Consider the following 13,653-nt stretch of genomic DNA (forward strand, 5'->3'; position numbering starts at 1 on the left):
TGTGGCATCCACAAATCAAAATAAGGTCAGCTTTGGCTTCGGATGTTTCTTCTGCTTTGTAAATTACTTAAATTAAAAGTTAATTTGATCATTTTAAACCATCACAGATGTAACACGTGCACATTTATAATATGAACGAGGAAAATAGTTTGATGCATATTAGAACTATAATTTAACATTGACCAGTAGAACACCTTAAGTACAAAAGAAATTTGAATGTAAAACATCATACTACAAACTTTAAATGCATTCGGGTGCAACATGTTCTGTTCACTGGCCATGGTATGGAACAGATTTTATTATTGAATTTTAAAACACATTTGTTTAAATCAATCGTGATCTATGTTTTAAATGTATAACACTTATTTTATCTTCAGTTGCAAGTTTTCTGTTGAAAACATTTTTGCTTTCGTTGAAATATGCACGTGCTCTTTGATATGATTTTTATAAAGCGATTGCTTAGATAATGAAAGTCGAATTAAATCAAAACACTAGATAACGATTATACTATAAGTAAATGTTTTATATACATTTGTATTTCTAGGTTAGAATAACATGAATAATGGTCAATCAAATGCAAATACTTTTTATAATATATATATATATATATAGAATATAGAATGTATATCTAATTACATACTGTCCTATATCAATTTTGCTTCTGGTGATTCCAATATTTGTGTTTTTATCATTTCTGAATTGATTATCATGCGTTGGGTTTGCAATCTCCAATGATTTCAATCCCAGTAATGCCAATGTTTGCACAAATTGTTGTGAACACGAGAATATTACAGACATAACCCAGATAAAGATCGGTATGACAATGTGGACACTGGCAGTTATCACTGTCATCATATTCATCGAGTCTGTCCTGTTTTGTACAGCAACAGCAACATCTTACTCTTTTGGGGACGTTTCTTGTTCCTTGTTCAGTTGCTGGCTCACTTATTTGCTTATTGGCGCATGTAATTCCTTGTTTAATAGGTTGGTTGTTATCATGATCACATGTAATATTGGACTCGTCATTAATAGGGGAGGTAGTCTCTACTACAGTAGTTAATATTGGTATCTTCTCTTGGTTCTTTTGTGCTCGAACCAAAGCAATGTGATGCTTCTTAATAAAATGCCCTCTTATTACACTGACAAAAACGAAAAATGTGTGTGACACTAGTGAAACACTAATTAGTGTCAGGAGATGAATGTAAAAGGTATTTGTCTCGCCAAAGCCCAAAACTGCTCGCAACTGTGAAATGTTTGCCATCATAAGCGATACGTCTGCAATATTTTGTATATATTTCTTGCTCTCTGAAAAGCGGTTTTGAAAGTCAATTCTAGTTTCCTTTCTTGTTATCATTGGCTGAAAAAAAAATCTATAAAATTAATCGTAAAGTTATCAAATACTTAGTTAATGAACGACAACTGTATTTATTTGCCTGAAGGTCACTGTAGGTTAAGGTTGGACACTTAGATTATTTGTATCTGATCTATAAAATACAGTTAGTTGGTATTTCGACTTACTGTAGAAACATTAATTTTCGTGGGGTTAAAATTTCGTGGTTTTGTCTCTTTATAAGATTTCATGGGGATTAAATTTCGTGGTTTCCAGTAAATGGAAGTGATATTATATGTAGGTTAAATTTTCGTGGGGGTTTTAATTTCGTGGATATATTCTTTCAAGGAAATAAACGAAATTAAATCCTCCACGAAATTTTCTGCTTTTACAGTATTCATTTTTTTTTTTTTTAAATGTTAATACATTGCAGTTACAAACCTATTGACAAACGTAATGTTAATGAATGTAAATAGTTCATGTAAATAGGCACAATAATCGACCCCTGTTCCATTTTAATAATTCGATATAAAACACAAATCAGGGTAACAAACATAAATGCATGAATCGCGCCAACTTGACAGGAGCCAGACCCTGCGCGTCGACAGGGTGATATCACCAGCTATGCAAGCATTACCACCATACGAGTCTTAATTCAACCAAAAGGTCACAATTTTGAATAGGACACTATCGGAGGAATTGTAGCTTACACAATTTTTTTATTTTTTTTACTTGAGGTTGAATGTCCCTTTCGCCTCTCTTATATACGATAATTCTGGTTTTAAAGATCTACGACTGTGAAAACATGTAGCTAGTGGGATTAGTCTCTCCCTAATCGATTTGCGAGATTTAAACATCGTTAAACTACTGTTGCTTAAATGTAACCCTATATGTGTGCCAGTACCATGTTAACAATAAGGTGTACCTTCTTCTTTGTTCTTTGTGCACGGTCATTTTCGGGTTTTGTTGGTTGTAATGATCTCTTGTTCTGAACATTATTTTGTTGGTACCGTAATCATGTCAATGTATGATTTATGTTATGTAGCATGCAAAGGTTCATAATCTTCTTTCGGAAAATATTATTCTATTGCTGTTTGTTTGCATTTATAAAGGATTTTTTTTTTTATTCTTTATTCCCTGACGACTCGCAAATCTTTATTCCTTTGAAGTACATTCAATTCCATGAGTGTTTGGTAGAAGCATGTATTTGTATCTTCATAATCGATTTAATCGCCTGTTGTTTAGATTTAGTTTTTTTCACTATATCATTTGTTTCGTTTTTCTTGATTTACTATTTGTTCTTTTTTATTTAGATATCAATGATAATTACCTCTGCCTCAATACAAGTTCTTTTCCCTTGACTCATGGCTGAAAGTATCAATTTCTTAAATGATTAATAATGAATGAAGAACAACATGGCTGCCAAGAGTGTGACACATTAATTACAGCTCCTTATTTTTGGTGTTTTTGAAGTGATTCTATACATTGTTGCTATTGGAAAATTATATATTTATGATCCTCTACATACAAGGTTTCAAGATTTAGCTGTATTATTCCTAAAAATTCTGCATTTGGATTTATATTTGCAATTTAGTGTTTTTGGAAATTAAAGGATTGTAAAAACTGTTTATAGAGTTAATATGCCTAGAGACAATTTAAGTAAAAACTTAAATAAGACCGTACAAACACTTATAGCCCCAATGAGGGATTTAACCAACAAAGAGAATAAAGAGAATAAAGACCACAAAGAAGGAAAGGAAAAATCTGACGAGAAGGCCTCAAAACAAGCTAAAAGAACATTGTCTGATGTTGAGAAGAGTGAAGAAAGTGACAATAGTATGAACCTTAGCTCAGATTTTAATGATATTAGTAAAGAACTGGGGGAAATAAAAAGTGCTTTGAAGGATAACATAAAGAAAGATGATTTAAAAAAAGCCTTGGAAAATCTTGTTAAACAATCAGACATTGAACAGATAGTTACAAATATTGTAGAAAAACTTTTAGGAACTCTGAAGAATGAGATTAAAAAAGAAGCCAATGACAAAGTAACAGAAATAACTTCTAGTTTCCTTTCTTGTTATCATTGGCTGAAAAAAAAATCTATAAAATTAATCGTAAAGTTATCAAATACTTAGTTAATGAACGACAACTGTATTTATTTGCCTGAAGGTCACTGTAGGTTAAGGTTGGACACTTAGATTATTTGTATCTGCTCTATAAAATACAGTTAGTTGGTTTTTCGACTTATTATTTTTTTTTTTTTTTTAAATGTTAATACATTGCAATTACAAATCTATTGACAAACGTAATGAATGTAAATAGTTCATGCAAATATATAAAGATATAAAACACAAATCAGGGTAACAAACATGAATGCATGAATCGCGCCAACTTGACAGGAGCCAGACCCTTCGCGTCGACAGGGTGATATCACCAGCTATGCAGGCATCACCACCATACGAGTCTTAATTCAACCAAAAGGTCACAATTTTGAATAGGACACTATCGGAGGAATTGTAGCTTACACAATTTTTTTTTTTTTTTACTTGAGGTTGAATGTCCTCTGGTATCTTTCGCCTCTCTTATATACGATAATTCTGGTTTTAAAGATCTACGACTGTGAAAACATGTAGCTAGTGGGATTAGTCTCTCCCTAATCGATTTGCGAGATTTAAACATCGTTAAACTACTGTTGCTTAAATGTAACCCTATATGTGTGCCAGTACCATGTTAACAATAAGGTGTACCTTCTTCTTTGTTCTTTGTGCACGGTCATTTTTGGGTTTTGTTGGTTGTAATGATCTCTTGTTCTGAACATTATTTTGTTGGTACCGTAATCATGTCAATGTATGATTTATGTTATGTAGCATGCAAAGGTTCATAATCTTCTTTCGGAAAATATTATTCTATTGCTGTTTGTTTGCATTTATAAAGGATTTTTTTTTTATTCTTTATTCCCTGACGACTCGCAAATCTTTATTCCTTTGAAGTACATTCAATTCCATGAGTGTTTGGTAGAAGCATGTATTTGTATCTTCATAATCGATTTAATCGCCTGTTGTTTAGATTTAGTTTTTTTCACTATATCATTTGTTTCGTTTTTCTTGATTTACTATTTGTTCTTTTTTATTTAGATATCAATGATAATTACCTCTGCCTCAATACAAGTTCTTTTCCCTTGACTCATGGCTGAAAGTATCAATTTCTTAAATGATTAATAATGAATGAAGAACAACATGGCTGCCAAGAGTGTGACACATTAATTACAGCTCCTTATTTTTGGTGTTTTTGAAGTGATTCTATACATTGTTGCTATTGGAAAATTATATATTTATGATCCTCTACATACAAGGTTTCAAGATTTAGCTGTATTATTCCTAAAAATTCTGCATTTGGATTTATATTTGCAATTTAGTGTTTTTCTGTGTGAAATTAAAGGATTGTAAAAACTGTTTATAGAGTCAATATGCCTAGAGACAATTTAAGTAAAAACTTAAATAAGACCGTACAAACACTTATAGCCCCAATGAGGGATTTAACCAACAAAGAGAATAAAGAGAATAAAGACCACAAAGAATGAAAGGAAAAATCTGACAAGAAGGCCTCAAAACAAGCTAAAAGAACATTGTCTGATGTTGAGAAGAGTGAAGAAAGTGACAATAGTATGAACCTTAGCTCAGATTTTAATGATATTAGTAAAGAACTGGGGGAAATAAAAAGTGCTTTGAAGGATAACATAAAGAAAGATGATTTAAAAAAAGCCTTGGAAAATCTTGTTAAACAATCAGACATTGAACAGATAGTTACAAATATTGTAGAAAAAACTTTTAGGAACTCTGAAGAATGAGATTAAAAAAGAAGCCAATGACAAAGTAACAGAAATAACTTAAAAACAAAACACAGAAACATGAGAAATCCAGCTATTGAAATCCCAAAATAGTACTTTAAGTAATCAGTTAGAGGAACAAAATATTAGATTAAATAGTATAACAATAGAAATGGAGGATACTATGAACAAATCATATGCAGCATTGTCAATGGCTAATTACAACGAGCAATATTCTCGAAAATTTAACATCATAATGGTAAACTTTCAGACAGAAAATTATAAAAATCTACGAGAGAATTTTTTGAAAACAGTAAAAGATTACCTCAATTTAAAGCTTGGAAAAGAGAGAGATATAGTGACAATACACAGGCTGAGATCGTACAAATCTGGAGTACCACCAGTGATTGTTAAAGTGGGGAATAGTGAGGTAAAAACAGCAATTATGAGACAAAAGAAACAACTGAAGAACCATGTGAAATTGTATGACATTACCATAAAAAATAGAGATCTACTGAAGGGACTACGACACCATTAAGACATTGATGTAGCATACTAGTACAATGGTTCTGATATGGGAAAACAAAAGATGGTCTCCAGATTATCTTTGTCATTTTTGATGATATAAGCTACAGAATTGAATATGAAAGAACCAAAGATGTGAACAACCAAAATGGTGAAAGTTGAATATCTTCAGCTTTAACAGTGAAACTATTGGTATAATCATTTCAATAATACATTTTTGTTTTAAATATGTTATATCATTATTATATGGGTCTTTTGGTTGTTTATTTCCATTTATATCATTTCTATACTTAAACAATTATTTTGTGTTTAATTTTAAACCAATATTTATTCTAAAACGCTAGATTGATTTAAAATAGACTATTTTCACATAAAATATGCAATATGTGTATATAACAATATTGTGGTTATCTCCCTTATGTAACCAAAATGAAAGACTGTTTAAGATATGGTAAAAAGAAAGTCATGGCAATTATTTCATAGCAAAACTGTGTAACAATTTAAAACAAAGACGTATTACACAGTCTTAAAATCTTTGAATATAATTAGTAAAAAAGGTTCAAAACACCGAATTTATAACAAAACAGTGGTGACCATGTTGGACAATTTTTTTGTTTTTAATTCCGGTTACACAAGATACTATGTATCTTGTCTTACTTAGCAGCCTTTAGTCTTAATTTTTATATTAATATATATCTGGTCTCTATGTTTGCTATATCACATATTTGACAATGTATAGGATTTATGGAAGGTATTACAATTTTGTCAGTAAATTGCCAGGGTTTAGGCGATATTGGTAAAAGAAGAGATAGTTATGTTTACTTGCGAGATAAGAATTGTAATATATATTGTTTAGAAGATACTCATTTTACTCCATCACAAGACAATGATATTGAAAACCTCTGGGGATACAAATGCTATTTTAGCTCATTTTCATCAAACTCCAGAGGCGTAGCAATTTTTTTCAAAAATAATTTTGAGTTTCAAGTTCATAGAGAAAAAAGAGATTTATATGGAAATTATCTTGCATTAGACATTACAATTGAAAGTCATAAGATAACTCTAAATGCTATTTATGGTTATAATATGGACAATCCAGGTTTGTATGAAAAAATATCAGATATCATTGAAGATTTTGAGAATCAGTACTTCATAATCTGTGGTGATTTCAATCTTGTGCTAAATCCTGAAATAGATTATTACAATTACTTACATGTAAACAATCGAAAAGCCAGGTTAAAATTATTAGAAATTATGGATAATCAAAATATGGTTGACCCATACAGAGATCTATATCCAGATAGAAGAGGTTATACTTGGAGAAAAAAGTCACCACTGAAACAGTCAAGGCTGGACTTCTTTCTCATATCTGATGTATTATAACCTTCATTAAAAGATTCATTTATATAATCAAGCTATCGATCAGATCACTCCATCATAGTTTTGCATTTAGTATTTAATGGTTTCGAAAGTTGAAAAGGACTCTGGAAGTTTAGAAACTCATTGCTATCTGACCAAGAATATTTAGACACAATAAATGTAAAAATTTAAGATATAAAAAATCAGTATACTGTGAAACAACTTTCAGAAAAGCAGAACATTATGATTTCAGATTTTGTGTTGAGTATCGATAATCAATTATTTTGGAAACCCTGTTAAATGAAATAAGAGGTAAAACTATAGCATTTAATAGCTACAAAAAAAAGAAAAGTAGAAAACCTTACAAAAAAGATTAAAAGGGCAGAAGAAAATATTAACAACAATACTGACTTCCAGAGTCTTGAGGAAAAAAAACAAGAACTTGAAGACATTAGAGGGAAACAATTAAGAAGGAGTGTACTAAGATACAAGGCAATATGGATCTCAGAAGGTGAAAAACCTAGTTAATATTTTTGTAATTTGGAATCTAAAAACTTTACGAATAAAATTATCCCTAAAGTACAAAAAGATGATGGAGAAATGATTAATAATCAAAAAGATATTCTCAAAGAGGTTAAGAATTTTTATCTAGAGTTGTTCTCAAAAAAAAAATATTGTTTAAGATAAGATAAGAATTTTGATACTGTTTTTGATAAATGCAATGTTCACAAATTAACAAGTGAGGAGTCAGATAAACTGGAGGGTCCAATCTGTCTTAATGAGGCATCAAATGTTTTAAAAGCAATGAAAAATGATAAAAGTCCACGATCATCAGGTTTTACAGCTGAATTTTTCAAAGTTTTCTGGGGAAAAATTGGTCCATTTGTTGTAAGATCCTTAAATCATGGTTTTGAAAAAGGTAAACTCTCTGTTACGCAGAGACAAGGTATAAATAAATGTCTACCTAAAGGAGACAAACCACGACAGTTTCTTAAAAACTGAAGGCCAATCACTCTCCTAAATACTTCTTATAAAATTGCATCAGGGGTTATTGCTAATCGATTTAAACAAGAATTGGGAAATTTGATTGATCCTGATCAAACTGGTTTTGTTCTAGGTCGATTTATAGGAGAAAACACAAGATTGTTATATGATTTGATGCAAATTGCAGAAGAAAAAAAACCTACCATGACTTCTCCTATTTGTCGACTTCGAAAAAGCTTTCGATTCATTATCATGGGATTTTCTACAAGAAGTATTAAAATTTTTCAATTTTGGACAATCTATTCGAAAATGGGTGAGAATTTTCTACTCTTATATTAATTCAGCTGTAAACCAAGGGGGTAATTTATCAGATTTTTTTAACATTGAACGGGGTTGTAGACAAGGCGATCCGCTTTCTCCTTATTTGTTTATATTGTGTGCTGAAATACTAGCTATTAAGCTTCGCAACAATCAGAAAAAAAGAGGCTTGAATTCTGTTAGTATTGAACATAAATTGTCTCAATTTGCTGATGATACTGCTATTTTTTTAGATGGATCTGAAGAATCTCTAATGTAAAGCATGAAAGATCTTAATTATTTTTGGCAAATCTCAGGTTTAAAAATTAACTACAGTTAAACCCAGGTTGTATGGATTAGCAGTATGAAATACAGTCAGAATGAACTTTGTACTAGCTTAATCTTATCATGGGGTAAACATAATTTTTCGTACCTTGGAATAGACTTTGATGTAGATTTATCAAAGATGATACGATTAAATTATGATAAAACAATATTGGAGATTGAATCTCTTTTAAAGCAATGGAGCAAGAGAAACTTAACTCCAATTGGGCGTATTACAGTAGTTAAAACATTGGCATTACCAAAGCTTATCCATCTGTTTTCATCATTGCCAAATCCGGAAAACAGAATTATTCAAAAACTTGACAACTTGTTTTTTAAGTTTTGTTTGGTAAAGTTAAGAGAGAAACATAAGTGAAAGATTATTTTGAAGGGGGTCTAAAAATGATTATTTTGAAACCTTTCATAAAATCACTGAAATCAACATGGGTTAGAAGGTTGATCAATAATAAAAAAAAATACAGGAAATTTTTGCTTTCTACGGGATTGATTGTGATTTAATATAAAATACAGGTGTCAAGTACATAGAAAAACATATGGTTTAATGAGAAAATTAAAATAGAAAATGATGTTGTTTTTTTACAAAGACTGGTATGACAAAGGTGTACACATTGTAAATGATTTAATAGATGAAGCTGGAGAAATTTTTTCCCTGACCAAATTCCAGGACGTGCATCACATACGTACAGACTTTCTGAAATATTATGGCGAAATAAATTGTGTTAAACAGTATTCCCAAAACTTTGTTAAGAATGCTGCATCTCCAATAAAGAATTGTTACCCAAGCATTCCTAACAATATCAAGATTTTTTTAAACATAAAAAAGGTTCTAAAGATATGTACTTCATATTGAGAAAAAATCTTACTCAACCAACAAATAAAAAGAAAATTATGGAAAAGTTTGGTGTCACTAATGATGAAATGAAACTCATTTATACACTTCCATTTAAAGTTACAACAAATAGTAGATCACAGTGGTTCCGATACAGGATTAACCACTTAGTTTTGACTACTAATTATTTCCTGGAAAAAATCAAACTTGTACAAAGCCCTCTTTGTACTTTTTGTAATATACAACCAGAAACCATTATACACTTATTGTGGGAATGTGAAGAAGTACAAATTTGTTAGAAAATGTTGATACATGGACTTCATCTACAGCACACATAACACTTAACTATAATTTTAAGACTTTTGTATTTGGTATTTTTGATGTTAGAAACTGTATTGTACAAAATAAGATATTGCTTTGTATTAAATATTATATTTATTCAAGTCGATGTTTGAAAAAAGTTCTATCACTTCAGGGACTCAAACAAACAATAAATGATCTGTACTGTACTGAAAAAACTGTAGCTATTTATAAACAAAAACAAGAACAGTTTGAGAGAAAATGGAATAGCTGGCACTTTCTGTGTTTATACTGAGAGCAATCACACAAATACATGAGACTTTTGTTTTGTAAATTTGCTAATGACACCTATAAATCTGGCTCTTTACTTTCCATCTGTCTTGAATAAATTACCATATAAATGCAGTGATATATAAGGCAAACCACGGATGACCAATTCTTCTTTTCTTCCCTAAAAATTGCAAACTTGTTTTTGGTTTTTTTTTTTGACAAATGTTTGGGGTTTTTTTCTTTTAATTTCCTATCCCATTTTTTTTTTCTTCTTCAAAATTTTACTACAGAAATAAAACAAAACATAGACAAATTAGTTTGCAGCAGAAAACTCAAACTGTTCTTAAGAATTAGTAATTGTAAGAATTGTTGAAATTAACTTAAAGAATAATTGATATACCTTTGTATATTATCATGATTATGCATTATGTGTTTTGAAAAAATAAAATAAATATAAGAAAATAATGAATCAATTGTCGTTTTAGGTTTGAAAACCATTTTATATTTTTTAATCAGTTTGGGATTTCAAATATTTTGAACTCGAGCTATTATTATACATGAAATGCGATTCTTGTGGAAAATAATTGATACTGTTAATTTTATAACATATAGGTAACTTGATTGAATCGATTGCTAGCAAATCAGTATTGATATCAAATGTTAAATGACGTCATTAAATCTAAGTCATGTCGAAGTTAACATCTCTCTAGAAAAAAAGGAAAAGAAATGCGAATGATCTTGCTCCTTGTAAGGCACTAGTCATGTTATATACACCACAAATAATTAGTTCAGAATAGGATTATTAGACTTTTGTACTAAACTAAACTATGAAATTATAAAAATAACAATTATTATATTATTATCATTAAAATATTTGAAGTAGAGTTAAACTTACCGTTTGTTGGGTTTGTCAAAATCTCTTAAATGTGATGCGAATATAAAATTATGATTTAAAACGTACTATTGTGCACATTAAATATAGTTTTAAAAAATTGCTTTATAAATCTTTTTGTGTTTAATGTTTCGTAACGTAGGATGTCATTCAAATATAAAATCATGTATTCCATTTATGTAATCAATGTACTGTATTACATAAGTTAACCAAGGGTAACAAAAATATGCACATTCGTGTAAATGTCTTATTTAAAATCAAATATTTAAATATTAAGTAGTTTGAGAAAGAAAAAAGTTTAAAAATAGTTTTCATTGATTTTACATGTATAAATATCAGTAAAAATGATTGTATATTCACAGCTGAACTTAAAAAATGTTACTTCTTCTGTTTTGAGAATAATATTGAAGATGATGGGGAGGGGGGGTCTCAGGTGCTCCGGAAGGGTGAGCAGATCCTGCTCCACATGTGGCACCCGTCGTTACCAAAGATGCAACCTACGACGTTTAATTGTTTTCACTTATAGAAACTCATCTAAGTTAAATGTTCATTTTTAAAAAGCATTCTTAAACCTTTGTTCCAAGTACGGATATGCTACTAAGTAGAGGGATTAAACAAACAGTGTTTCAAATAACATAAGACCCTACTGAAGAAACTTACATCTGTAGCAATAAATTGTCCCGTTGTCCGTAGCTTTACAAGGGATGTTACAGGAGACCGTTAATTGATCTTAAAAAAGTTCCTTGATCTGGTAACTGTTGAACAGATAATCACTACAAATACTTATTAGAGTGCATACATGACATAGTTATCACCGAACTAACATGAGCAACATAATGGGTGCTTCATGTGGAGCAAGATCTGCTAACCCTTCAGAGCACATGAGATCACCCCAAGTGTTGGGGTTTATGTTGCTCAGTTTTTAGTTTTCTATGATGTGTTTTATGTACTAATGTTTGTCTGTTTGTCTTTTTCTTTTTTATCCATGCTGTTGTCAGTTTATTTTTGACTTATTAGTTTGAATGTCCCTTTGGTATCTTTCGCCTCTCTTTCACAAAAAAACTGTGACCAATGCTTATTAAAAGTATTTTATTTGTTTCGATAGAAAATCATTTGATTTCAAATGATGCAGAGCACTTCTAACACATATAATATATAAACGCAACAGAATGTAGTTAACCGATTTCAAATCTAATAACTCGATTTAGACCACACATAAACAATAAACTGTAGACACATGATTGGAAATGTCTACCTTTTCCGTAATTGTTGAAGCTTTTAATACTGTTCTTCATCTCAATGTCGCAGTTAGCCTTTAACGCGGACCAAATCCCTGTTGATTCATTGTGCGTCTCTCTGATCAATTGAGTCAAGCCATTTGAATTAATGTTTATAGTTTTTTCTGATTCTTATGTTGTGCTATAACACTACTGTTTCCAAGTTAGGGGAAAGGTATGGCGCTCAAAAACATGTTAAACCCAACCACTTCTTCGTGTGCCTGTCCATGTCAGTAGCCTGTAATTCAGTGGCTCTCGTGGGATCATGTTTATCATATTTATTTTTCATAACTACGTCGTTAGTTTTCTTGTTTCAATTGTTTCACATTTTCTATGACGTGTTTTCGAACAGGCTGCAAAGTTTTAACACATGTGATATAAAACAAAATCCATCATGCGCAACTGGTTTATTCCTGGAATTTTTTTTTCTTTCTCGTCGGGTCTTACTGCTCTCGGTTTTATTTATGCTCGATTATCTTCTTCTTGTGTACTGAATCGCTTGCGAAGCCGTCGTACATTTTATTGTATATATCTGAACAGTTTTCTAGCCGCTTGCCTTCTTATTCATCAGCTTTTCTGATCAGCGTGGTTTTTTTTACATATTGACAGTTATTTCATTATTTTTCAACGAAGGAATGCATAACTTCTTGTAAATTCGATTCCAGAAATCTAATTGTTCATCTAAAGTAGTCATCGAAGAGAATACATTTCGTTAGTGACATTGTCTCCGCTATTGTCATCTTGCTGTTTCTTATATCTGTGTACTCTGATAAAATTTAAACTCAAATGTCCATTAATATATATTTATCATTATCTTTTTTGTCAATAGTAAAAAAATGTCGCAAAAATAAATCGGTTGTGACATGTAGTACATGTTAGCAGTTATTGCGGAATGTAGACCATTTTTCTCACAATTAAAATTTTTACTTCCTAAAAGCGGATGTTAAAAGACTACTTGATGATGACAAAAGCAGGAATATAAAAGAAAATTAGAACAAAGAGAGGGGTTTCAGGATAAATTTCAGTAACTACAAAGATTTATGAGAGGAGTTTTGAATGGAAAACAATGATAAGTATTCACTTTTTATTCTTAAGTTATTGTCTCTGGTGTATAATATTTAAGATTTGTAGCATGACCGACATTTGATTATCTCCCGTTTTCCTGAAAAATCTCCAATAGAATATACTTCAAATATATTATTTTGTATTAACTTTGAATAAAGTTTGTATGATGCCTGTATGTCGCTATTCATTTTAAAGTATTTATGTTTACCGGTAGTTGAGCTGTTGTTTGCAGTATCTGTGGAATGATTTCCGAAATGAACTACCACAAATACATTTGATTTACGTTTTTTAGAAAAAAAAACCAAGAAAACTCAGTTATACAAACATGTTTTTTAGTAGTTCTTACAATATTTC

General features: G+C 30.5%; 1 long non-coding RNA gene across 3 annotated transcripts; it reads right to left on the minus strand.

Moving 5' to 3' along the window:
- Positions 1-923: 923 nt before the first annotated feature.
- Positions 924-11,027, minus strand: LOC127714185 (uncharacterized). 3 transcript variants are annotated; one of them, XR_007987597.1, is made up of 3 exons: positions 10,961-11,027; positions 2,661-2,698; positions 924-1,357 (listed from the first exon to the last, which is right to left on the minus strand). It is a non-coding gene; the product is annotated as an uncharacterized LOC127714185 (long non-coding RNA). The 3 variants fall into 3 exon arrangements; XR_007987598.1 differs by lacking the exon at positions 2,661-2,698 and adding an exon at positions 4,482-4,519; XR_007987599.1 differs by lacking the exons at positions 924-1,357; positions 2,661-2,698 and adding exons at positions 3,390-3,417; positions 4,482-4,519.
- Positions 11,028-13,653: the final 2,626 nt, after the last annotated feature.

This window comes from Mytilus californianus, unplaced genomic scaffold (genome assembly GCF_021869535.1).
Source record: "Mytilus californianus isolate M0D057914Y unplaced genomic scaffold, xbMytCali1.0.p SCAF_9, whole genome shotgun sequence".
NCBI classification, from domain to species: Eukaryota; Metazoa; Mollusca; class Bivalvia; order Mytilida; family Mytilidae; genus Mytilus; species Mytilus californianus.